The sequence below is a fragment of the Eurosta solidaginis genome, chromosome 5 (assembly GCF_040869045.1).
Source record: "Eurosta solidaginis isolate ZX-2024a chromosome 5, ASM4086904v1, whole genome shotgun sequence".
Classification (NCBI taxonomy): Eukaryota; Metazoa; Arthropoda; class Insecta; order Diptera; family Tephritidae; genus Eurosta; species Eurosta solidaginis.
The window spans coordinates 274,849,628-274,876,873 of record NC_090323.1 but is presented as its reverse complement, the minus strand read 5'-3'; the positions used below and the strand labels follow the sequence as shown (position 1 = coordinate 274,876,873).

Below are 27,246 nucleotides of genomic sequence, written 5' to 3'. Positions count from 1 at the left end.
TTTTCCACATTTGTTGGGAAAACAAAATCCAGCTGTTGCCGTATCTACAAATTAGATAATAAAAATAATAAAAACCAATGTTGCCGTACAAAAAAGGCTACCCCAAAGGCGCCCTTAAACTGTGTTTGAAAAACTGCTCTGTAGTTAAACTGGAGTTTAAATTTGACTGGAATGTAAGCAAACTTAGCTTAATCAACTACTGAAACCCCGGGCCTTAAATTGATATTTGAGCACGGCTTCTTGCGATACGTATTGTTTATTCCATAGAGCTATAGTTTGACCGTAAAAGGGGCGCGAAGTTTTCATCTTGCCTATTTATATATAAGTAGATAAACGTTTCTAGGTTTTGTGCTGTAAGAAAAATTTGAACTTGTTCAAGATAAATCATTCTAAAGTCTAGCACCTAAACGATAAAGTACATCAGGTATCATGAAATACTTATGTACATCGTTAAAGAACATGGAAATCGAAATAGTAACTAATAAACCTATCTCCTATCTTGCTACGCCAACATAAAAGAGAGTGGAATGAAAAAAAATCAGATATTCTCACGCCTATGCGTGCCTTGTAGGACAAGTTGCTATGTTCTGGGTACTAAGCTAAATTTGAATAAAATATCAGAGCTCAGAGCAATTTATGCCTCTATTACGGTTTACAACTCAACTCTCTTTCAGTTGAAATTTTGCAAATTTTGTATTACAGATTACAACTTAACCTGTCAAAAAAAAAAAAAAAAAAAAAAATGTCGGTTGAAGTTGCCTAGTCTAACAACTTTTTGTGGCCTTTCTGTTTACAACCTGGTGTTGGTGTAGTTGTCAAATACAGCAAAATTTCACAACTGATTACTAGCAATTGTTTCGGAAAATTTTGAAATTGTTTGGAAAAAATTTTAAAATCACCAATTTTGTACACATCTATAGAAAAAAAAGGTTTCAACGGATTCAAGGATTACATTGAAAAGCTTATTGACTTATAGGCCATCGATACTACCCGTTACTCTGCTCCTCAATAATATTTAAAACCTCTTCAATAATTGTAGTCAGTCCAACTCTAAAATCATTTCCACAACATTTTTGATAGCTGCCGTCGGAAAGGAAGCGAAGTGTAGCGCCTAATTTTAAAATAGGGGTACAGCCGTCCCTCGGACGCGTTTGCGGAAATGGTCCTTCATTTTGTATAGTAAGGAGCAAAATGCTTCCTTACTTAACCGAAAATAACCTTATAATCTGACAAATAACTTCATTAGAAGCTCATAATTTGTCACTTAAACGTATTCTTACTTGGTGTTCGGTAGTTCGGTAATTTTGTATTTTAGCTCACAACTCGTCCAAAAATATCGGGAGAGGTGCCCCTCCGAAACCTTTGGTGGGATCCATAGCATTTTTGCGCAGAACACCTTTTTGGGTTGGCGGCTTTCGGCCGCGCTTATAAAAAATTTCTCTCGCCGGTCCACCAATGGGGTGGGATCTCAATTAAATCCGTGCAAAATCCCCTTGTTCACAGAATTTTTTCCTGTGTACAACAGCATTACAACAACGCCATGAAAATTGCCAACTTTAACTGCAAATATCTCTGGACGGAATAAAATTGCGCTTTCGGATTCGTGGTCCTGGGTCTTTTTTCGGTTTTTCGTTAATATCTTTTGAACGAGTTAAAATTTTTATTTTCCGCCTTCGGATTATTGATACTGATGTCAAGATGCGTCGATATTATTGCTTTAGCAGGTGCGAGTAAAGAACTACCGGTAGTTCCAAGGGATTGGAGTGATCGCGCGAATTTTTTCTTGAAAACAATCACTGAGCCTTGAAAACAACCCCAACGGCTGCACTGTATGCCATTCTGCACATTCCACCTGTAGACCTGGTAGCAAAGAACATAGCGTTAACAACTGCAACGAGGCTCAGTGCCTCGGGGCAGATTGAGGGCAGACCATACGGCCATAGTAGTATAATGTCATCAATTACAGGACGAACAGACTGCCTGATTCCCTATCTGCGCTTCGAGGGAGATTTTAAGGCCACAATAGAGGTGGATGGTTGGCGCAAGGGTGCTCAAATGGCGGACGAGGCGGAGGCGATACATGTTTACACAGATGGTTCCAAAGTAGTGGAAGGATTAGGGTCTGCGGTATACAGTGCTGATCCGGAAACAGGTCCTACAAGCTGCCAGATCACTGTAGCGTTTTCCAAGGAAGTATTAGGTGTAACCAAAGCAGTAGAAGAGAATAGCTTAAACTGCAGCTGTGTTAACTTTTCTATTGACAGTCAAGGAGCAATTAAGGCAATAATCTCACATGGCGTGCGTGTTAGAGTGTAAGTCTCTGGAGAGAATTGGGAGAGGGAGAAGCATACATTTATATTGGGTTCCAGGGCATATGGGAATGAAAAAGCGGATGAACTAGCTAAAAAGGGCACATCCCTTGAAGCTTACTCCATAGACGACCCAATTAGATTGGGCGAGATTAAGGCGAGAGGTGTACATGATCGACCGTGCGGGAAAGGCGTGGCTCCAAGCGAGGGGCTGTAAAGTGTCGAGGATTATGTTTAGGTCTTACAACCTTAGACTAATAAAGTTGCTTCTATCTTTAAAAAGAGAGGACTGTGAACTCATGACGGATATTCTGACTGGACACTGCCTTCTGGCGTCATATGCCTTTAAATTAGGCTTGGCCAGTGATAGTAGATGTGGGAAGTGCGGGTTGGAGGAGGAGATGATCGAGCACATTTTGTGCTTGTTGTTGTTGTTGTTGTTGTAGCGATAAAGTTACTCCCCGAAGGCTTTGTGGAGTGTTATCGATGTGATGGTCGGTCCTTTGCCGGATACCGATCCGGTACGCTCCGGTAACACAGCTCCATTAAGGTGCTAGCCCGACCATCTCGCGAACGATTTATATGGCCACATTAAACCTTCAGACCATCCCTCCCTCCCCAAGTTCCATGAGGAGCTCAGTGAAAACTAATATGCTTTACAGATGCCGTTAGAAGTCGTTGTAGAAAAAATCAAAAGGAGCACGACACAAATTGGAAGAGAAGCTCGGCCTCAAATCTCTTCGAAGGTTATCGCGCCTTACATTTATTAATTTTTAACATCAATTCATCTTCAACTGAAATAAGTTATAAATCGTAATGCCAAACAGGTGTTGAGTTATTTTAATTACAGTCCAACTAAGTTGAGTTGTAAACCGCAATAGGAGCATTAAAAACTAATTAAAGGGGACAACAAATTTAGATCTTTTATTTTTAATAAAGCAAACTTGGTTCATTTCAAAACGGGGAAATTTTTGCTGTACATGCTGAAGCTTCTAAAGGTTGCTCATGTTTGGTCTAAATACATGCCTTTGCCCTTTAAGTACGCATAAAAAACCATGGGCTCTAAGTTTGTTCTGCAAACACAGATATAATTTTCTTAAAGTTCTTGCTACGCTAAACCTGAATTTGCCTTTGGATTTCCTGAACTAACTCTGATTGTCGAGATATTTATGCCTAAATGCGTTTTTCCTCTATACTCTGCCCTTTTTCGTCATTAAAACTTTCGATTAGTAAAAAATTTATTTACGTCAAATAAAAGCGCTTAATTGTTTAAACGGTTTTGGCCGTCCAACAAATAGCCCCCTTTTTATTTTGTAACCCAGAGACAATTGGAGATTTCACGGAATTTTAGAATCATTTTCATCTATTCTCACAACATGCCTCAGCCTCATTGATTTGATGTTAAAATCGCCATAAAATTGTTGACCTTTTAAATTAAGATTTTCCCTACAGGGAATGCCAACAAGTGTTAAGCATGTGAACGATATGCATTTTTATGTTTGTGTTGAACCATGTAGATCTCTTGCGATAAGTTGGGACGAAGGCGCCTCTGACTAAATGTTAAACGAGTTAAATTTATCGATAAAGATCTGGAGGCGGATTGAGGGACTGAACATCAAATATACGTGTATATGTAAGTGAATTGGTTAGTTCGAGCGCAAGGTGCTCTTAAGATCATTAAATATCCCAAAAAACCGTCATAAATGAAAATCAACAGATGACGGGACTGATGATGAGCTTCACACTGGCATTGCTGCCGTTGTTGTTCGTGTTCGTGTTCGTGTTAATACCGTGGAAGCTATTGTCATTATACAAATAATTTAATGGTACGTGCAATCTAGAGGTAGTGCAACAACAAAAACAACAACTGCTAAATGTGGCGACGCATCACTTAAATATGCATTGAACGATGATTTAATTTTCTTGAATATTTTCGTCTGGTGATCTCCTCCTGCTCTTGCTTTTGTTAAACACATACGAGTACGTGTGTATGTGCGTATGTATGACTTTTAGGCATACCTGCGTATCTTTTCTGGCCACTGGCTAAGAAATCAAAATGATCGATGATTTTCTCTTATAGAAATGAGGGCTTTCCGTGCAGCTACTATTTCCCAAATAAGGTAGCTCAGATATATGTATGTGTATACAGATACCCATCAAAAAATGTTTTTACTTTTATATAATTAATTATAATTTAGAGGGGGTATCCAAATTTACTATTCTTTAAAGTACTTTAGGTTAGGTTAGGTTAGTTTAGGTTAGGTGGTAGCTGCCCTGATAAGGATAGCTCACTTGGACAACACGAAGGTCCGTTGTGATATTACATACACCAAAAATAACGGTGGCTTAGATCTAGCTACTTAGAGATTCGTTGGGTAGCAACGATAAAGCTCCGAATGATACCGATCTCAACTTTGGATAAATCTTCGGGAGATCCAAGTGACTCGCGACCGAAGTACTTTCGCCTAGTTCTGGCAGAAGCTGGGCAATCAAGCATAAAGTGATTTGGTGATTCCACCTCATCATCCTCCATAAAGCTACAGCAGGATGGAGTTTCTAGTATATTGAGACGTACCGCATGGATACCCATGGGACAGTGCCTGTCAAAACCCCAATGAACATTGATAGGTGAGCCTTAGTGAACCAAATTATTTCAGCAGACCCCCTGCCACCCACTTTTAGCCAGAAAGATCTTGCTACCCGGCAAGACGTGGTGTCCGCACAACGTTTGCTGAGCTGACTCGAGGCCCAGCTATGGAGGAACAATCCACAGGTGGCCAGCGGAATCCCAGAATACCTACAGCCATCTTCATCCGGTTCAGTTGTACCGATGCGGGCTAAGAGATCCGCTTGACAGTTACCCGGGATATCACTATGGCCCGGGACCCAGATAATCTGAATAGTAAAATAATTCGATGCAATCGCAAGCGAGGTCAGGTACATAAACTGTGTGAGAACTATTTATTTATTAAATTTCTTAGACTTGAAATGCACAAGAGTGAACAATAAAATTGACTATGCGGTTTATCGAAAACCCACCTCAACTAACCGTTTAATCACAAGTGATTCTTTCTGCCCCTATCAAACCAAAATAGCTGCATTTCATTCATTGGTTTATCGCCTTGTGTATTTACCACTCTCCGTAATCAATTATAAAAACGAGTATACAAAAATTATTGATCTCGCAACTACCAATGGCTTTGACAAGAAACTCATCGATAAACTAATAAAAAAACATTCCAACTTACACTACAAAAACAATTTAACTACTCTCTTCGCTCAAAATAAAGAAATTAAAACAAACAAATTAGCACGCATACCATTTAGTTATTTCCTGCTATCACCAATAATTTAACGGACATATTTGAAAAGAATGAAATGAAAATCGTATATACAAACAACAACAAATTGAAAAACATTTTGGGCTCCACAAAAGATACTGTCCCAATGCTTGAGCGTAGCGGCATTTACCAAATTAGCTGCCTGGGTTGCGATGCAAAATATGTTGGACAAACTAGAAGGCAAATCTCTGTTCCTTTCAAAGAACACGAAAAGCACGCCAACAATAAACAAATTCATCGGTCTGCAGTAGCAGCGCATATTCACACGACAAATGACGACAGCTCAAAAAGCACAGCATCGGCACTGTAGAAGAGAGTCTTCATTTAATAAAAGCGGTGCACAACAACAGAAAGTTAGACGCTTACGAATCTCTCTACATCACAAAAACCAAGATTGCCATGAATGCTGACAACGGGAACATAAATTCCCCTCTTTTTTCTTTAGTTTAATACATACATATGTACGTTGTTTTGTAATTGATATAATATTGCTAATATTTTCTATTTTGTTTATATTCTTGACTCCTTTGTTTTAGTAGCGCGTCGCTGATGATGGACAGCAGGTCTGTCCGAAATGCATTTGTTGTGCCAAATAAAAAATATATTTTGTTAGTGTATCAGTGTGTTTTTTATTTGACAAACTTATTTTGTAGTCAATAAAGGAAATTTGAGAAAAATCATTTTACATGAGGTAAGGTACTCCCAGACCACCCTCGATCGCACTGTAGTTGAACTCAAGGCCTTGATAGCCGCTTGGCTATCAGAGTAGGTGTATATTTAAGGTACTTTAAGATTCTTTAAATTATTCCTTCGTTTGTGCCTATATAAATTTTGCAGAAATAATGAGAATAATGAGAGAAAGTCACACAAAGCACTTGTACTCTGTCTGATTTATATGTATTTAAGTCAATAAATCAAAGGCAGCCACTATCTCAGAACGAAAAATTAAGAAGGCGTTATAAAGATCTGCAAAGACACGAGAACATAGAACATCAAAATGCTAAAATTGTCATGTATAAGGCCCTAATAAAATTATACTACATCTCCTATTAGAGTTATTATAAGGCTCATATAAGACCATTCTTGTATGTGGATGCTTTTATGTTATGTTTGGGTTTACTCGTTTGTAAATAATTAATTATTATATTCATTTGTTGTCTTCAAGACCAAATGTATATTTTGCAAGTTATATTATAGAAAACGAGTAAATTAGAAAAAACAAGGTTCATAGACCCTATAGCCGACTATTTCAAAACCCGTGGCTTTTCTCTTTCTTTTTTTTCTGACGAGGTAGATGTCAGGCTTTTTACTCCATATCATAGCGGATTAAAGGTTTCATCACCTAGATAGGAGAGCTTCAGCATTTCTGGAGAATGTGAACCGACTTTTCATCCTCCAACTCACAAAAGCGATAGATTTATGTATCGGAAAAAACTTAGTTACTTAGGCGATATCGTAGACTACAGTGTCCAGTATAGTACTCAGTGGGAAATTGTACGCCCTCTCTGCTGAGAGTATAAGCAATTTGGCCTGTCTTTGCCCTGGACAGTCCATTCAGTATTGTCTGAATTGCTTTGTTTCCCCGCTATTACGCATTTTGCCTAGTGTGTGCCATTGTGAAGGCACTGGACCATAGATTGCAGCTATAGCACACTCCTTGGCTGACTAGTCTGCCTTTTCATTACTATAATGTCCCTATTGCCCGGGAACCCATCCTAACAAATATGGCTTTGGCTCACAGATAATTAAGGACTACAATACAGTTATCGACTAACTTAGAAGTAGTTGTGTAAGACTGGAAGGCACGCAATGCCGCCTAGCTGTCTGACATAATAGATATTCCTAGAGTATGAGCCCCTCCAAGACATTCTCTCCTGAAATATGGTGGGGTGGCATCCCCTTCGTATCGATTTCTTGAAGTTCAGCCCATATATACCAGCTTCGGTTTTTTCGTTATCAAATTTCGATCCATCCGTGAACCAGACCTCTGAGTCAGGGTCAGTATGTGGAGTCCCTGTTTGCCAAAGAGTATTTGCATTATGGGATTTTATATTTTTTCTTATTACTTTTATATGCATGTTTCCGATCTTTAGCTCAGAAATATCTTGAAGTCTTAGTGCAGCAAGTGTTGCCTCTTCCTCTAAGAATAGGATATATTAAGTGTTTTAGCAGGGATCGCTCTCGTCACACCCGTTATGCCATTACATACTGGTCGATGTAGTTTTCTTAATTTTATTATTGCTATTCTTTGCATAGTCTCCGCCACCAAACTAAGGAAGCGTAGTTGACTATTGACCTCACAGTAGTATTAAATATTTAGTATACCTTTTTGGGAGATAGTCCACAGATATTACTTGCATTGTATACAGTTTGTTATAAGTCTTATGAATTATGCTAAGGCATTAGAATAAAATGTGACAAACTGTATTTTAGACTTGGTATAAGGCTTATAAGACAAATGATATCAGCCTTCCATAAAGCCTTATACCTAAATAACACCGTTTTATTGGACCGACTATGGTAAGGCGAACCATATTATCAAGGTTTATTAAACTCATTTATATCTAAAAGTTTGCATAAACACTTGTAGATAATTCTCCAATTGCTTACGGTTTTATTTATTAACACTTTCAGCATGAAAATGATATTTAAAGCAAGCTAGCCCGGTCCTTTTTGTCCAGTATATTGTTCTCAATTCACATTAGTATACGATTATCTGTTATCAGAGCAAACAGCGCTGTCGTCCTGCTCCTCAATGCTTACAACCACGTATACGTTTTTTGTTGGGTCGGTCCGGGCATACTTTCGTATTTGTAGATGTGTGGGCGTGTGTGTGGATTTGGGCATTTTAATCATTATATAGTTTTTGACGTTGCGTATGGAGGTTTGCGGAAGCTTAAAGATTCATATTAGTACTTGACGTGTGTTGAATCATTTTTTATGTCTCTGTTTATCGTCGTGGCTGTCTGCTGGTGGTTGGTGACTTGTTGTTAGTTTTTGGTGTGTCAATGTGTTTTACCAATCAAACATTTGTGGGATAGCGGTTGTTGATTTCCTGATTATGGGGATAAGACATTTTTAATGCTCAGAATTGAAGTAATTTAAAGAAAATACATAAAGCGGACATCAAGCCGCCAGACCTGTCAGAGCGATTAACAAAATTCTCACAAATATCATTGCATGCTGAGATCTCTAAATATTGTCGGCATACTGCGCTGTATATACATAATATATCATAGATAATGAAATAAATAAATGCAAGGCGCGATAACCTCCGAAGAGAGGTTCCAATTTGCGTCGTGCTCCTTTTTAATTTTTCCTACGTATTTTCGACTCCGAGCGGCATCTGCAAGACAGATGAGTTTTCACTGAGAAGCTTTACATGGCAGAATACACTCGGAGTGTTTGCCAAATCACTGTCGAGGGGCGAAAGACTTTCTTCTTATTGAAAAAACGTGTCTCTAAATTTTTGATGTTGTCTTGCCCGGGGCGTGAACCTATGATCTTCGGTGTGTTAGGCGGAGCACGGCACCACCACATCAAGGCAGCCGCAAAAAATATGTACATAATAGCTAAGCAGTATATATGTACATAGGTCTAGTGCCAATATAATCTATATATACGAGTATAATAATGAATTTGTTTGCGTTAGTACGTTCAAAGCCCTAAAACGGCCAGACCGATTTTAATAGGTTTTTCTCTGTTATTTTTGATCTGATTCAAGGATTAATTACGGTAAAATTTTTTTTAAAAAAACCTCAATTGAAAAGTATATTAGCCAATACTCAAAAACGATTTGACCGATTTCAATAATTTTTTCTTTCCATTATTCAATCAGACAAAGGGTTCATAGAAAAAAAAAATGTTAACCCTCAATTTATAAATATTTTAGCTAATAGAACTAATTTGGCTGTTTTTATACCTGCCGTTACACCCCTTTCCTATATGCAACATTTCTCCATTTCGTATATGTGACCTGGAATCATGAACCGACCCCATTGTGCGAAAATACCGGTCATCACTTTTTGAGTGATTGTTAAGGAAATTTAATGCTCTTTCCGCAGTTTTCTATCTTTCTTAGTTTTTCACAAATCGAATTTAAAGCCAAATCGGACTACAAATACGATTTTTTGAAATATTTCGATCCATCCGCCACCTATCGGAGTTTTTTTCTTATTAATGCATTGTCATCGGGCTCTGAACTATATTCCAAGTTTCAAGCTCGTAGCTTATTGGGAACTTACTTTAATTTCAATTACAAAATTCGTTCACAACGGCCTGCCGCTAAACAGAGCCAAGCTAAACAAAAACTTTAAACACGTTTTTCTCGAAAACTTGTTTTCGCCCAATAGGGTCGTTTCATGATTCCAGGCCACATATATATAAATTTCGTGTCACGTTGTTTGCCCGTGATGGACTCCTAAGCTACTTAACCGATTTCAATCAAATTTGCACACCGTGTGCAGTTTGATTCAACTTCAAGATAGGATAGCGTTTCTGTGAAGTTTCTTTCCGGGAAATGGAAGCGGTCCCTGGACCGATCTAATCGAACAAATTCTATTCACGTTTCGATTTGCCTGAAATTTGGTATATAAATAACGCTTTTCCTAGATTAGTATTTATGCACTTTTTTCGGGCAATGGAGCAGGGACCGAGTGGGACTGAGACTGGAACTGGGACTTGAACTTTGGGTGGGATTGGTACTGGGGAAAAAGGTATGGAGAAGAACAAGAATAACTAGAGAGAAGAGAAAAAGGGAAGGAGAAAGAGATGGAATTAGACGAAGATAAGGGATATGGATAGATGGAGCGGAAAAGAAGTGAGGGGAAGGATGGAGAGGGAGAAAGAGACGCAGAAAAAAAGGAAGAGTGAACAAAAAGATAAGGAAATGGTAAAGAGAGGGGAAGGGAGAGTAAGAGGTAAGAACTGCTTAAAAGTAATGCAGATAGACCAAAGCTAGGGCAGAGAAACGTCTGACGGATATGCTAGTATTTATAATAAAAAAATTGACAGTGTGTGGTTTCTTTTACATTTTTAGAAAATTATAGTTTCATTCCGTAAACATAGGTTCTCCCTACAAAGTTTCCCACCCAGTGCTTTTCGGTTTATGGCCATAAGGACCTTAAACCTAAAGGTAGAATTTTAATATGCCGTACCTTTATATTAACCGTATTCATGGAAGTTCCAGTAGTGTAATGTAAATAGCTATTGAATGAGCCATATTCACATAAAATTTCACAAGCCAGTTACTGAGTAACAATAAGTTATGCTTGCCGCCGTGGTGTGATGGTAGCGCGCTCCGCCTACCACACCGAATATCCTGGGTTCACGCCCCGGGAAACGCAACATCATCATCATAATAAGTTATGCTTACATACAATAGGCGGCATTAATTTTATATTTGTTGCAAAATAATCTTTGACGGCCTATCGTTTGTAAAATTGTCGCTTATTTAAATATCGATTACTTATTTGTTGTTTGTTTAGATTATTTTACATCGTTTTCAAATGAATGCCGATGCAATAATGCCGTTGTAAGCATTATGGTGAGCACGATCCGTAAGCTTTTTTGTTTGAAACAAATTCCTTTATGCACGTACATATGTGTATTTGTAGATTCATTAGAGGTACTCGGGTTCAAACCCTATTTGGTCTAAGATATTTTTCGATAAGTTTAAAGAAAAAATTTCTATTTGCATGATAGTTAGTCTATATTAAAGCTTCACACACACACAACAACATACCTACATACATGATTTAAGAACAAAAACTAATAGCTCGCCTACCGGGCAAGTCCCGGGAAAGCACCATCAAAGTACTTTCGATAAAGTTTTCGAAACGCGGTCCTCTATCCAGAAATTCTTACCTGCCCTGACCATGTAATTCAATTACATACCTCTGAAATGATAAGGGTCGAGCTACTCCACTAATTTAAGGTATCCAATTTTTATTTTCTTCCTAAAAATTTGGAAACCTAATCGAAGCGATGGTGTATGACATACCCCATTATCGGGAATATGAAAATTCAGAATTTTTCTTGAAAAACCTTACTACAGCTGCTTGGTCCAAATTAAGTACAACGACCGCTTTATTTTTTTCAGTAGGAAAACCAGTAAACTCTGCAACAGTTGAAAGCTACGGCTAATAACTTTTTTTTTTTAGACCACCTTAATAAAGAAAAAATTTTTTTCTGTTACTCATTATTATAACATCGCATTTCCTCCCCTCCTTTTGACGGCGACATTTAATTTTGATGTACTCTCACCTGCCACTTTAAATTGCTCTTTTGTCAATCGATGATCATGAGGCAGCATTCATGTAACATAAATACCCAAATATATATGTACCCATCACAACCTTATGTAAGGCTTATTTCATACGACCAAAAGGCTTATAGCAGCCTTAATTTTATAAGTTCTACGGCGTATTCCTTATAATACTCCTTATTTTTTTGTACTTACATATATCATCAGGCGTAAGGTTTATCTTAAAGAAGGCGTATATCCCATATAAAAAAGGATTACATTAGGAATTATTATAAGCCATTAGGTAGAACATAACCACCCTATTATAAGGCTTATGGACCAAATAAAAAAGGCTTACATAAGGTCTTAATTTAAGATACTACTTGTTGTATTAGGATCTTTTATATAAAGTTTATAACCCAATAAAAATGAGGTTTACGTGAGGCGTTATACTAAGATTATACATTGAGTTATTGTATTGATTATAAGGCTTATGAACCAGGAATAGGAAATAATATGCTATATTTCAATCTAATTATAAGTATAATCGCACATATAAAATCAGGTGTGTTTGTAATTCCTCTTTTCATCTTTGATATCACTATTTCAAAACATTATTAAAAATATTGTGATCATTTATGGACATAATATAGATTTTATTTATCATGTAACCCGTTTAAGTTTAGGCAACGTTTATTATACTCAGTTGAGCAGAGCTCACAGAGTATATTAACTTTGATTGGATAACGATTGGTTGTACAGGTATAAAGGAATCGAGATAGATATAGACTTCCATATATCAAAATCATCAGTATCGAAAAAAAATTTGATTAAGCCATGTCCGTCCGTCTGTCCGTTAACACGATAACTTGAGTAAATTTTGAGATATCTTGACGAAATTTGGTATGTAGGTTCCTGGGAGCTCATCTCAGATCGCTATTTAAAATGAACGATATCGGACTATAACCACGCCCACTTTTTCGATATCGAAAATTTCGAAAAATTTAAAAATTGCGATAATTCATTACCAAAGAGGGATAAAGCGATGAAACATGATAGGTGGGTTGAACTTAGGACGCAGAATAGAAACTAAGTAAAATTTTGGACAATGGGCGTGGCACTGCCCACTTTTAAAAGAAGGTAATTTAAATGTTTTGCAAGCTATAATTTGGCAGTCGTTGAAGATTTCTTGATGAAATTTGGCAGGAACGTTACTCCTATTACTATATGTATGCTTAATAAAAATTAGCAAAATCGGAGAACGACCACGCCCACTTTTAAACAAATTTTTTTTAAAGTGAAATTTTTACAAAAAATTTTATATCTTTACAGTATATAAGTATATTATGTCAACATTCAACTCCAGTAATGATATGGTGCAACAAAATACAAAAATAAAAGAAAATTTCAAAATGGGCGTAGCTCCGCCCTTTTTCATTTGATTTGTCTAGGATACATTTAATGCCATAAGTCGAACAAAAATTTACCAATCCTTGTGAAATTTGGTAGCGGCTTAGATTCTAGGACGGTAACTGTTTTCTGTGAAAAAGGGCGAAATCGGTTGAAGCCACGCCCAGTTTTTATACACAGTCGTCCGTCTGCCCTTCTGCTCGGCCGTTAACACGATAACTTGAGCAAAAATCGATATATCTTTACTAAACGAATTTCACATAATTATCTGAACTTACTTTCTCTTGGTATAAAAAATGGACGAAATCTGACTATGACCACGCCCACTTTTTCGATATCGAAAAATACGAAAAATGAAAAAAGTGCCATAATTCTATACCAAATACGAAAGAAGGGTTGAAACATGGTAATTGGATTGGTTTATTGACGCAAAAAATAACTTTAGAAAAAACTTTGTAAAATGGGTCGATATCGCCTTCACATATACAACTAAGGGCCATTCCCTTTTAAAACCCTCATTATCACCTTTCGTTTGATACCCATATCGTACAAACAAATTCTAGAGTCAGCCCTGGTCCACCTTTATGGCGATATCTCGAAAAGGTGTCCACCAATAGAACTATGGCCCACTCCCTTTTAAAATACTCTTTAATACCTTCCATTTGAAACCCATGTCATAAAAACACATTCCAGGTTACCCTAGGTTCATTTTCCTACATGGTGATTTTCCCTTATGTTGTCACCATAGCTCTCAACTGAGTATGTAATGTTCGGTTACACCCGAACTTAGCCTTCCTTACTTGTTTTTTATTTATATTTACATTAGGGATAAGGTTTATTTGTAGCGTAATTAAGCCTAAAATAAGGCGTTATTAAATAGCGTATGGTGTGCATTATTTACCCTATTACCCTATTCTAAGGCTTATACGTATATCAGGAGTGAAGCTAGTATTCCTTATTGCTTACTACCGCTTATGCCAGTTTTTGTGCTGGCTAGATATGTATGTATATCCCTTAAAAACTCTGACATATGTATGTATATTTGTTGTATAAATGTTGTGGTTATCATATTTGAATCGGTACTCATATGTAATCGACCGTTTTAAATACGGTATGACAAAGATCTTGAATGGTTTGATTGAACTGATGTTATGGAAAAATGAAGCAGCCCCTCGAAATATATTATGCACTGAAAACTATACGTACGGATACCTCCAACAGATAAAAGAAGAGCACAATTATGTTTGTAAGGGAATAAATAAAAAATAAATGTAAGGCGCGATAACCTCCGAAGAGATCTAAGGCCGAGCTTCTAAAATCATCGATTATGAAATTTCCAGGTGGTTTTATGAAAACTATCGATGCTTATCACTCAGTAGTCTTTAAAAACGCTCGGTGGATGATGCTTTAGATCAGGGATCTGCATTCCATGGCATGGGATTTGCACATGATCTTAGAAATGTTGCAGCCCGCACTTCTTTCCACGTCCTTCCTGCTTGATGGATCATATGCAACTCCCGCCTCCTTGACCTGACTCACGGGAACCAAAAAAATCCGAGGAACTCTTGTCGTCCCGTATAAAAATGTTAAAAATTTTTTTTAAACATATCCCTCCTGTTGTTCTAGCAAACGAAACCAATTCAACATTTAGTTTAACATTTTGTGTATGTTGAGAAAAAGTACATATGTATACCCCAAAGTCTGCAGTGTGTAGCAGGAAGCCCCTGCTGTAAGCGGCAAGGGTGTGATATTTAATTTAATTTCATTTTTCATATTTAGTTTGTTAAAGCATGATGCCACTTCAAATGATATGTCTATGTTAAAAGGGCATGGTATGTGTATAGTCGGGGGTTTCCCCTGCTCCCCTGAGTTCACATGCCCAGTGGCTGATCAGCAGGGGAGCAACAGGGGTACCACACGATATTAATGCATAAAATTGTTTGTCTTCACTTAAGGTCGAAAACTGAAAAAATTCATACGATTTGTTCTGTACCAAGCGCGGAATTATCCAGTAAATCTACAGGCTATCTTGACTTAACCATAGGCGAGAAACCAAAATCTAATGATGTTTCCTGGGCTTTAAAGTTAATAAAATAGAAAAAGTACACTCCAAGGTCCTTCAAAAAAAACCTCAGAAAGTGAATAATAGCTTTTCAATGCCCATGTTATAATATTACTTACGAAATGTTTTGCACGAATAAAGAGGTTTGGACGTAGACCGACATTGTACTTTTTCAGACGAGTGCGATATTAGGCTGTAAAATCTAGTTACAAACTACGTCGTATTTGACAAGTTCTATCATTCAGTACAGAGCGTCCTCTTCTGCTCTATCTTCCTTTTGTTCCTTCTGTTCATATTCTTGGGAAAATTGCTTCAAGATCGATTAGGAATTTCGGATGCCTTTAGCACACACGTGCATACAGATTGTTAGACTAATTCCCAGCAAAAACTGCTCCTAACGTTCGAGAAACTTTTGTTGACACTTTAGTTGACTCTTGTAATCTCGACTCGAGAAAATAGAATTAAAATAACATTGGGTTCCCATTAAGGAAATACATAAGAGAGTGATTGGAAAATTATAATTTTTTTCTATTTGACAATTGGGGCGCCTTATGTTTGAGATGGCTATGTTTTTCCAGCTTTTCTCGAGTCACGTTCCAACCCTAGAAAATAGAAAACGAGGGTAGTTATCTAACTTTCCTCCAATCTTATTAGCTTCAGTGTTTATTGAGTAGTTGATAGGTCGATAGTTATTGCTGTCAAAGTACAGTTGGCAAAATATAAAGGCTCCAAGTAAGCTTAAGGCGACATCATATTATATAAGCAATTCTATTAACATACAACTTGCAAGTCTATACAAGACGTATTTAGCAGGAAAAATAATTTTTAAAAGCATTGGGCCCCCAAGCCTTGTTTCTCAACCACCCTCCCACGGCAAACTCAATGGTAATACCGGGGGCCGGCACTAGGACAGTAGGAGGTTTAGGTCGGCTTAAAGCCCAACACTGCTTTTACTGATTTCGATGGTTCATTTCTCAAAAAAAAAAAAACACACACAAACATTCGTGTTTTTTTATCCTCAGCTGAGCAGAGCTCACAGAGTATATTAACTTTGTTCGCATAACGGTAATCCGTAACGGCATAAACTAATCGAGATAGATATATTCTATATAGCAAAATGATCTGTGCGAAAAAAGAAATTCATTTAGCCATATCCGTCCGTTCGTCCGTCCGTTCGTCCGTCCGTCTGTCTGTCCGTCTTTAAACACGATAACTTGAGTAAATTTTGAGGTATCTTGATGAAATTTGGTAGGTAGATTTCTGGGCTCTCATCTCAGATTGCTATTTAAAATTACCTCGCTCACTTTTTGGATATAGAAAATTTCGAAAAACCGAAAAAGTGCGATAATTCATTACCGAAAACGGAAATAGCGATGAAACTTGGTAGGTGCGTTGACCTTATGACGCAAAATAGAAAATTAGAAAAATTTTGGGCAATGGGCGTGGCACCGCCCACTTTTAAAAGTAGGTAATTTTAAAGTTTTGCACGCTGTAATTTGGTAGGCACGTTACTCTAATTACTATATGTGTGCTAAATAAAAATTAGCGAAATCGGATGACGAACACGCCCACTTTAAAAAAATTTTTTTTTTAAGTCAAATTTTAACAAAAAATTTTATATCTTTACAGTATAAAAGTAAATTATGTCAACATTCGACTCCAGTAATGATATGTTGCAACAAAATACAAAAATAAAAGAAAATTTCAAAATGGGCGTAACTCCGCCCTTTTTCATTTAATTCGTCCAGAATACTTTTAATGCCATAAGTCGAACAAAAATTTACCACTCCTTGTGAAATTTGGTAGGGAGATAGATTTTATGACGATAACTGTTTTCTGTGAAAATGGGCGAAATCGGTTGAAGCCACGCCCAGTTATTATACACAGTCGACCGCCTGTCCTTCCGCTCGGCCGTTAACACGATAACTTGCGCAAAAAAACGATATATCTTAACTAAACTTAGTTCACGTACTCATCTGAAGTCACTTTATCTTTGTATAAAATATTGCCGAAATCCGACTATGACCACGACCACTTTTCCGATATCGAAAATTACGGAAAATGAAAAAAATGCCATAATTCTGTACCAAATATGAATAAAGAGATGAAACATGGTAATTGGATTGGTTTATTGACGCAAAATATAACTTTAGAAAAAACCTTTTAAAATGGGTGTGACACCTACCATATTAAGTAGAAGGAAATGAAAAAGTTCTGCAGGGCGAAATCAAAAGCCCTTGGAATCTTGGCAGGAATACTGTTCGTGGTATGACATATATAAATAAATTAGCGGTACCCGACAGATGATGTTCTGGATCACCCTGGTCCACATTTTGGTCGATATCTCGAAAACGCCTTCACATATACTACTAAGGCCCACTCCCTTTTAAAATCCTCATTAATATCTTTAATTTGATACCCATATCGTACAAACACATTCCAGAGTCACCCCTGATCCACCTTTATGGCGATATCCCTAAATGGTGTCCACCTATAGAACTAAGGCCCACTTCCTCTTAAAATACTCTTTAATACCTGCCATTTGATACCCATATCGTACAAACACATTCCAGAGTCACCCCTGATCCACCTTTATGGCGATATCCCTAAATGGTGTCCACCTATAGAACTAAGGCCCACTTCCTCTTAAAATACTCTTTAATACCTTTCATTTGATACACATGTCATACAAACACATTACAGGGTTATCCTAGGTTTATTTTCCTACATGGTTATTTTCCGTTATTTTGTCTCCAAAGCTCTCAGCTGAGTATGTAATGTTCGGTTACACCTGAACTTAACCTTCCTTACTTGTTTTATTTATGTTTGTACATACATATGTAATTAGGTAGGTGCATACTGTTATACATAGAAATAAACTTAAAAAACTTACGAAACCAAAACTTATGCCGTGACCATTTTGAACATTTGCAACTGAGCATTCTTGTATTTTGGAATTTGTCGTGGCATTTAATATAAATTAATTAGCTTGAATGCGCCTTAAACTCATCGGCAATTAAGTGTAATTATATTTCTTTGCTATGCAGTGGCGACAACATTGCCATATTAATTCAATAATACAATTATTGGCCCCAATCGACCATCCGAAAATTCATTTAGCCAATTGTACAAGTTTGTAGCAAATAAGAATAAAGAAGTAGAAAACAAAAAAAAAAAAAAAAAAAATCGAAAACAAAAATCTATAGAAATTACAAATTTTTTGAGAAATTTGTCAAAGCAGCGCTTTTTGGTGAGCATTTTAAGTATGCCACACTCTGACAAACAAACAAAGCCACGCGGTAGAAGACGTAAACAGCCAAGAACAGAGGCACCAAAATACATTTCCGAACTTGACCATTGCGTTGCCTCGTAGCAATTTTTAATGTCGCCTAAAGACATTCACGAATTGGTTGCCTCATTATTTATTATGAATTCTATAAATATTAATGGATCTTTAAATGCAATTATAACAGCTAATTAATAATGTGCATTTTTAATTGCTACACCAAAGACAACAACTTCACCTGGCTACTTTTGGGCATCGATCATCCGTTTGAATGGTTGCCATTTCGACTACATTGGGATTTTCTTGCACTCGGTGGTCTGATGCATCAGTTGAGGTGCATACATGAAAATATTTCTTTTCTTCATCATGTTGTTAGGAAATTCGCATTTTTGAAAGTCCCAAAAAGCGTGCAAAACAATGAAGGTGCACGACTCCAGATGACTTTGTTTTAATTAAGAAGACGAGATGTGACTAAAGTTTTTTAAATATGTGAAATACAGTTAAAAAACGAAAATACAAATGCTAACGCACCTATGCATATGTATGTATGTATATATGTATGTTTGTAGGTATCTAAATGTGTCTACCTACGAATATTGCAAATTTTCTTACTTTTTTTTATAAATCTTAATAAATTTGTAAAATGAATTTCATTTGTATCAGCGAACAAACATAAACGAGGGGAGAATGTAGATGCACAACAACAAATTAGTCACGTTAAATATGCACTGGTGCTTTATGCATACATACATACATCAGAGCTGGTAGAAACAAATAAAATTACCATTTCCATTATAAATATATTTTGTTGGTACCTAATATTATTCAATTATTGAATTTCAATACATGCATTTTCTTCTATTTTTCAATTCTTTTCAATTATTTGCATATATTATGGCAAACTAAAAGAGGTAATGGAATCAGGGTAATGGAGTTCTGATGATTTTGAGATGCAGAAATCAGAAAAGAAAAGTTCCGATCCATGCAATAATTACCTCAAAATTGATTCTCAAAGTGGCATATTTGACTTTATTTTATTATTATTTTTGTTGTTATTTATAGATACACATTATACAAATACTTAATTCGCAGCACCCTACATAACTGGATTCTCGGACACCTTTTAGAAAAAACTAAAGCCAGATTATTATTTTTTTATACAAGCTATTTGTTAAATTTCGCACGGGATACAATTTTATTATAGTCCAAGGGCTTGCATGGAAAAATTAAAGAGTTTCAGAAAGGCTACTTTTTCTCAAATTTGGTTGTATTTTTCTTGTGAAGGCTATGGCTTAAGCAGTCTCAGTACCGGAACAACTAGCGCAAAGTTGCAAAATTATCGGCAAAACAAAACTGTTTAAGAAAGGCTGAACATTGGCACAGGCCGAGCAAACGTAATATAAAACAAGTAATGAAGGCTACTTTCGGGTGTAACCGAACATTACATACTCAGCTGAGAGCTTTGGAGACAAAATAAGGGAAAATCACCATTTAGCAAAATGAACCTAGGGTAACCCTGGAATATGTTTGTATGACATGGGTATTAAATGAGTATTTTAAACGGGAGTGGGCCTTAGTTCTATAGGTGGACGCCTTTTCGAGATATCGCAATAAGAGTGGACCAGGGGTGACTCTAGAATGTGTTTGTACGAAATGGGTATCAAATTAAAAATATTAATGAGGGTTTTAAAAGGGAGTAGCCCTTAGTTGTATATGTGAAGGCGTTTTCGAGATATCAACCAAAATGTGGACCAGGGTGACCCAGAACATCTTCTGTCGGGTACCGCTAATTTATTTATATATGTCATACCACGAATAGTATTCCTGCCAAGATTCCAAGGGCTTTTGATTTCGCCCTGCAGAACTTTTTCATTTCCTTCTACTTAATATGGTAGGTGTCACACCCATTTTACAAAGTTCTTTCTAAAGTTATATTTACCATAATTACCATGTTTCATCTCTTTTTTCATATTTGGTACAGAATTATGGCATTTTTTTAATTTTTCGTAATTTTCGATATCCGAAAAGTGGGCGTGGTCATAGTCGGATTTCGGCAATATTTTATACAAAGATAAAGTGACCTTAGATAAGTACGTGAACTAAGTTTAGTTAAGATATATCGATTTTTGCTCAAGTTATCGTGTTAATGGCCGAGCAGAAGGACAGACGGACGACTGTGTATAAAAACTGGACGTGGTTTCAACCGATTTCGCCCATTTTCACAGAAAACAGTTACCGTCATAGAATCTATCTCCCTACCGAATTTTACAAGGATTGGTAAATTTTTGTTCGACTTATGGCATTAAAAGTATTTTAGACGAATTAAATGAAAAATTGCGGAGCCACGCCCATTTTGAAATATTCTTTTATTTTTGTATTTTGTTTCACCATATCATTACTGGAGTCGAATGTTGACATAATTTACTTTTATATTGTAAAGATATTAAATTTTTTGTTAAAATTTGACTTAAAAAAAATTTTTTTTTAAAAGTGGACGTGTTCGTCATCTGATTTCACTTATTTTTATTTAGCACACATATAGTAATAGGAGTAACGTGCCTACCAAATTTCATCATAATATCTTCAACGACTGCCAAATTACAGCTTGCAAAACTTTTAAATTACCTTCTTTTAAAAGTGGACGGTGCCACGCCCATTGTCCAAAATTTTTCTAATTTTCTTTTTTGTGTCATAAGGTCAACGCACCTACCAAGTTTCGTCGCTTTATCCATCTTTGGTAATGAATTATCGCACTTTTTCGGGTTTTCGAAATTTTCGATATCGAAAAAGTGGGCTTGGTTGTAGTCCGATTTCGTTTATTTTGAATAGCAATCTGAGATGAGAGCCCAGAAATCTACCTACCAAATTTCATCAAGATACCTCAAAATTTACTCAAGTTATCGTGTTTAAAGACGGACAGACAGACGGACGGACGAACGGACGGACGAACGGACGGATATGGCTAAATGAATTTCTTTTTTCACCCAGATCATTTTGATATATAGAAATCTATATCTATCTCTACTAGTTTATGCCGTTACGGATTACCGTTATGCGAACAAAGTTAATATACTCTGTGAGCTCTGCTCAGCTGAGTATAACAAGAATTTCATTGCTAAGTACCGCCAGATTCGCGGTCAGCACTTCTTTATAATTCAAGAGGTCTGTGGTGTGGTGGAAGCGTCTTCTTACTGCTGCACCGAAAGTACTGCGTTCAATCAACATCAAACATTTAGAAACAAATTTTTTAGTAGCGAACACTACTTGTGTTTTTCTGCAATGAAAAATTCTCAGTGAAAATTCATCAGAGAAGCTTGGCCTATATCCCTCGTAGGTATATCCCGCCAAGTATTCATTTGTTCTGAAAAATAACATGGCTACCGTTTAACAAAAAAGATCTAAGTTGGAATAATTTATGAGGAATCGAAAAAATATTTTTTCATTACCAAGTATCAATGATAATTAAATTTTTGTAATATAAAATATTGGTAATTGACCATTTATAATTACCAAATATATTATATACTGCAAAGATATAAGATTATTTGTAATACAAATTCACATGAACTCAATACGAAACATTAATGAATTTCAATTCAATTTGCTTTACAGCGCCATCTAGCATAACAAATTAATTTCTTGTTTTTTTTTTTTTAAATCTTATTCGAAAATTATATAAGAGATTACGTATCGGAAACTAAAAACCCAGTTATAAATAAATAAATGTAAGGCCCGATAGACCCCGAAGGGATTTTAGGCCGAGCTTCTCTTCCAATTTTCGTCGTGCTCGTTTGAATTTTTCCTACCACACCAGTGACTTTAAGAACCCAATGACGTTGAGCGCACTTTATATCTCCTTGGTCAGAAATCGCCTTGAATATTGTTCAATAATATGGAATCTAAAATTGAGAGAGTTCAAAAATTTTTTACGAAAATTGCCTTACGGATGCTTCACTGGCCAGACGGCCTCCCATCGTATACCAGCAGGCGCAAATTGCTTGGCCTTCAGGCTTTGCACGACAGAAGAACTTGTATCTCACTCATGCTTGCCTATAATGTAATAAACTTGAGCATAAATTGCTCCCTTTTATCTAATCTCTTCTTTCCATATATTCCACTGCGCGATCGTCGGCATAACAGATTATTTATCGAAATAACTCATAAAACAAATTATGCTATGAATGAACCTATAACTAGGACTATACATCTAGCAAATAGATTCAGTAGTGTTATTAACTTTAATAACAGTTTATATTAGTTTAAGCTTGAATTGTTTTCTATTTTTAACTAGTCTGTAAGAAAGCATGTACTTTTAGACTGAATGAATTAAATAAATAAATAAATTGGCGGGATGGGACCCACATGTTTTTATGCCGACCCCAAACGGCATCTGCAAGGCAGTTGAGTTTTCACTGAGAAGCTTTTCATGGCAGAAGTACAATCGGAGTGCTTGCCAAACACTTCCGAGGGGCGATCCTGCTTAAAATAATTTTCTTCTAATTGAAAAAACTTGTTTCTAAAATTTTGATGTTGCTTTGCCCGAGACATGGACCCAGAATTGTGAATACTTGTCACGAAATTAGCGAAACTTTTTTAATTTCAACTATTATTGCCTGTATTTAATATATTGACATATATTTTTAAAAATTTTTAAATGGAATAAAACCCGTTGCAAATAGTCCCTGTCCTCAACTAAACAACTTAAATACGAGTTATAAGTGAATTGAAAAGCGTTTATATATCTTGCCTAACAACATAAGTAAATGACTTTGTTTATAAAACCAAATCACGAATTTAACTCACTTAACTTGTATGGATACATACGTCGTATGTTATATGTTTCATCAAAAACATCGGAAAATCGATGGTCACAAATATCGATGGTTTTCTACCACTAATGTCTATCACTTGACATGATCAATTAAGATCAAGCCTGCCCTTGGTGCTCCCAATTGGCATAAGTTTCACGCAACAGGGATAGCTGGTGTGACTTTTTACGAAACGGTCAAACATGCTTAGGCGGTCAAGCGCCAATTAATGATGATTATGAATGTCTATCCCTCCCGTCACAGGTTTCTCCAATATTATGTCATATCTACTTAGGTTCGTTCTCCACAGAAGATGAAAAAAATTAAAAGTTTAGAGAAGAAGCAGATATCTATTTACAAATATTTGGATGTATGTTTGTATATGCGACAATAAACCTGTTTACCTCATTATTTTGTTAGCTGACTACGACCAGAGCCGAGATGGTGCAAAGTTTTTCTTCCAACAAATCAAACTTTCCATAACAAAATAAATAGTCAATAATAACAAATATACAAAAATATAAAAATAACCTAAGCAAACAAAACCGATCCGATCAAAATATAAATTATTATGCAAATTCATTTTAACACCTTCGAAGACTAGTAGGTAATACACACACATACGCACATATACATACTATATACATATATAAAAGCCAACTGTGAGCAATTGGCCACTTTTTCAGTTTCTTCTTTAAAATTTTTAAGTTTTATGGTGTTTTTATTTACGTAGACACGTATTTATATACCCACCCTTTAGAAAAAAAGTATCCCGTTTTGGCTAACTGCACAAATCAGCTACTAACTGGTTATAATGTCATGCAACGTCAATCAAGGTGCGAGCCAGCGCTTACCAGAGATGCTGGGCATTTTTTACATAGAATTTCACATTGTGTTGGACCTTGAAAGAAAAAATTGCAAGAAATATGTTAACAAGTGTTTAGTCTTTTTTGTCCAGATCCGATTTCAGGCGTCGAGAATAGAGGCCATCTGTAGATGGATTTTCGTTGGATGTCGAAGGTTAGGATTATGTGTTTACTATGAGCTACGTATAACTATTGATAGAACTTTTAGAAAAAGTATCAATACCAGTACTCATTTAAAATGCTCGCATCTAAGTATCGATGCTGGTACTCATAATCAGTAAAAGGTATCGATTGTACTCTTTTTATTCCTTTTTAATGAGATGGTATATTTTAAATTAAGTAGAACACAAGTAAGGAAGTTTAAGTTTTTTACATTTTCATGTCAAGTGTTTGAACGCGACGAATTCAGTTCTCAAAATCTACCAAAGTTGGCGAAAATGTTGTCATTGTAGACGGAATGGCCCAAATTTGAACGGATTGCGGTGATACAGGGTGTCAAAAATTAAATTTTTTTCCATGCACTTTTTTTAATATTTAGGCCATCAAATTTCAATGTACATAAAAAATGTTTTAATGATTCCTGTGGCATTTTTCAGAACTTAAAAAAAAAAATGAAAAGAAAATTTGATAAATTTTTGGACAAGGGTTTTGCTACTTTTTAAAATTTTTTTGGAAAACTTAAATTTTCTTTAACTAAATGTGAGCGGCGCCACGGCCATTTTGCAAAATTGTACTAAATCTCTATTTTGCATCATAAAGTTTACGCACTTCCCAAGTTTCACCACGTATTTGTTAAAGCATTTTCCATTTTTCGAAATTTAAGAAACTGGACGTGGTTATAATCTGATTTCGACCATTTTCAGTACCAATATATCGTCGCCGATGCTGTAAAAGCTGCTAACTCCATCAAACAAAATGTCACAGAACGAAAAATTCAATTGAATGAAAATGTAACTCAACATTCCATATCTTAAAATTAGGGTACTCACAGTCAATTTTTAATATTAAAATTTTTTAAATTAACCACAATACCAAATCAAGACCGTGAGTATCCCTGTCAATGTTTTATTATTGACAATTTACAGAAATTTACCTAATTTTTCAAATTTTTTTGTTTTTTGTTTTCATGATTATTTAAATGTTTCATTCTTTGAATTGCCCAAGAATTCAATTTGTGTTGTTGTGTTTCAGTCAGCCTTTAAGTTTTTCCAAATGTACCAGTTGCATCAGCATTATACCAAATGTCATAATAGTTATTATTTACACAAATATCATACCAATTAACATCCATCGTTACACCTAAGATCTCTGACTGACAGTCGATAGCGTAAGCCCATCGAGATGAATGTCCAATATTTGAAGATAGCTTTGATATGTATAAATTAAACCCTTTATTTAATTCTCCCTGATTATGAGGTTTCACTCCTCCTAAATTGAACCGACGTTTGCCGACCACTCAGATATTTTGCGGTCCATCTTTTTCGACAAACAGGAAGGGGTCAACCGTCTATATCTCGGAGTAGTGTGCGGTGGTTGACTGTTGCCAAAGTACCATCAGCACCATCCTATGATGGAGGTTTGAGTGGTTCGAAATTTATCTGGGTGTTAACCGCGTTGAGCGTGGGGGTGGTGATATGCATTTTACGGAAGCCATGCTGATGGATGGCTAACTGATGACTTGCGTTTAAATGAAGGAAGCAAAACGGTTTCCAACGTCTTCGCTATTGACTAAAGGAATGATAACGTCTCACCATTGTTAGCTAGGTTTCCAAGCTTTGGTAGAGGGCTTATCCGTTCCATTCTTCATTATTCTGGAATGGAAAAGCAAAAAAGACAAGTATAAAACTTGCGTCAGGTAGCTGATGCCCTTATGGCCAAGGTGTTTTAGCATCGGCATAGCCATTCCGTCTGGGCCTATTGATAGTCAGCAGAAGTAAAGGAGAGGTATTCTGTGATCGTGTTTGTGTTTATGTGCCCGTTGGTTTGTTTGTCTAGCTTTGTTGACTCAAGTATATATGCAGTGCTAATTGCCTGCAGAAAGCGTTTGCGAATAACCCCACACAATTCTAGTCAATGAACTAGAACGTTTGCTGCATACTTTGGCTTTTGACTGCAGGGATATGCACGTTGCTTTTTTAGACACCAACTGTTAGTTAATTTCTAGTTAGCTTTTTTTCCTGCTGGGTATGTTCTACTTGATACATTCATATGTACATTTGGCTACTTTGTTAAATGAACGTATCCATCCATCCATACATACATACATACATTCAAAGGTAGTAGCGAGACAGCAATTCGTGAGGCGTAAATTAATGCAATTGATTTAGAATGAGATGAAATTCCATGAAAATATTACTGAAATTGTTGGCATAACAAATGATCATCGTCTATGAGTCCATTGTGCGATCGCGTTAAGCTGTGAAATGCCACAAAATATTTAGGAGTGATAAATGTACAAGCAAAAGCCTGTGAACCTCATCCCGCTCACTATACCAAATAAAAGGGGAACTCTTCAAGTCTTAACATTTCTTACCGCTAACATATATACATACAAACATACAAACATATGTAAGAAGGTATGTATGTAAGTACCAATATACATATTTGACTTGTCACACATTTGCCCCAGCGGGTATGCCTGTCGTAAGAGGCGACTAAAATAGCAAATTTATTCAAGCGCAAAATATAGCTTCTCCAACCCAATTGTCAACCTCACCTACCCGTGGCGAATCTTGTTTCTTTAACAGTCGAGGCTCTGTCGACCATAACTTCCGCATGGATCTAAGGGGTGTGAGGGCGGTATGGCCTAGAAGGTTTCATGTGGTCATACTAAATCGTTCCCGAGATGGTCGGGCTAGTAATTTAATGGTGCTTGTTACCGGAACGTACCGGATCTGCATCATCGATAGCACTCTCCAAG

General features: G+C 36.4%; 1 protein-coding gene across 2 annotated transcripts in view; it reads right to left on the bottom strand.

Moving 5' to 3' along the window:
• Positions 1-19,995, bottom strand: part of LOC137251913 (T-box transcription factor TBX6-like) — a 71,291-nt gene extending 51,296 nt beyond the window's left edge. Inside the window, exons 1-2 of one of the 2 annotated variants that reach the window (XM_067786910.1) lie at positions 19,837-19,995; positions 19,648-19,772 (exon numbers count right to left, since the gene is read on the bottom strand). The gene's annotated coding sequence lies outside the window, so the exon portion shown is untranslated. Of the gene's footprint in view, positions 1-19,647 lie in introns of both variants that reach the window. The other variant, XM_067786907.1, reaches the window with a different exon arrangement.
• Between the last annotated feature and the right edge of the window lie 7,251 nt (positions 19,996-27,246).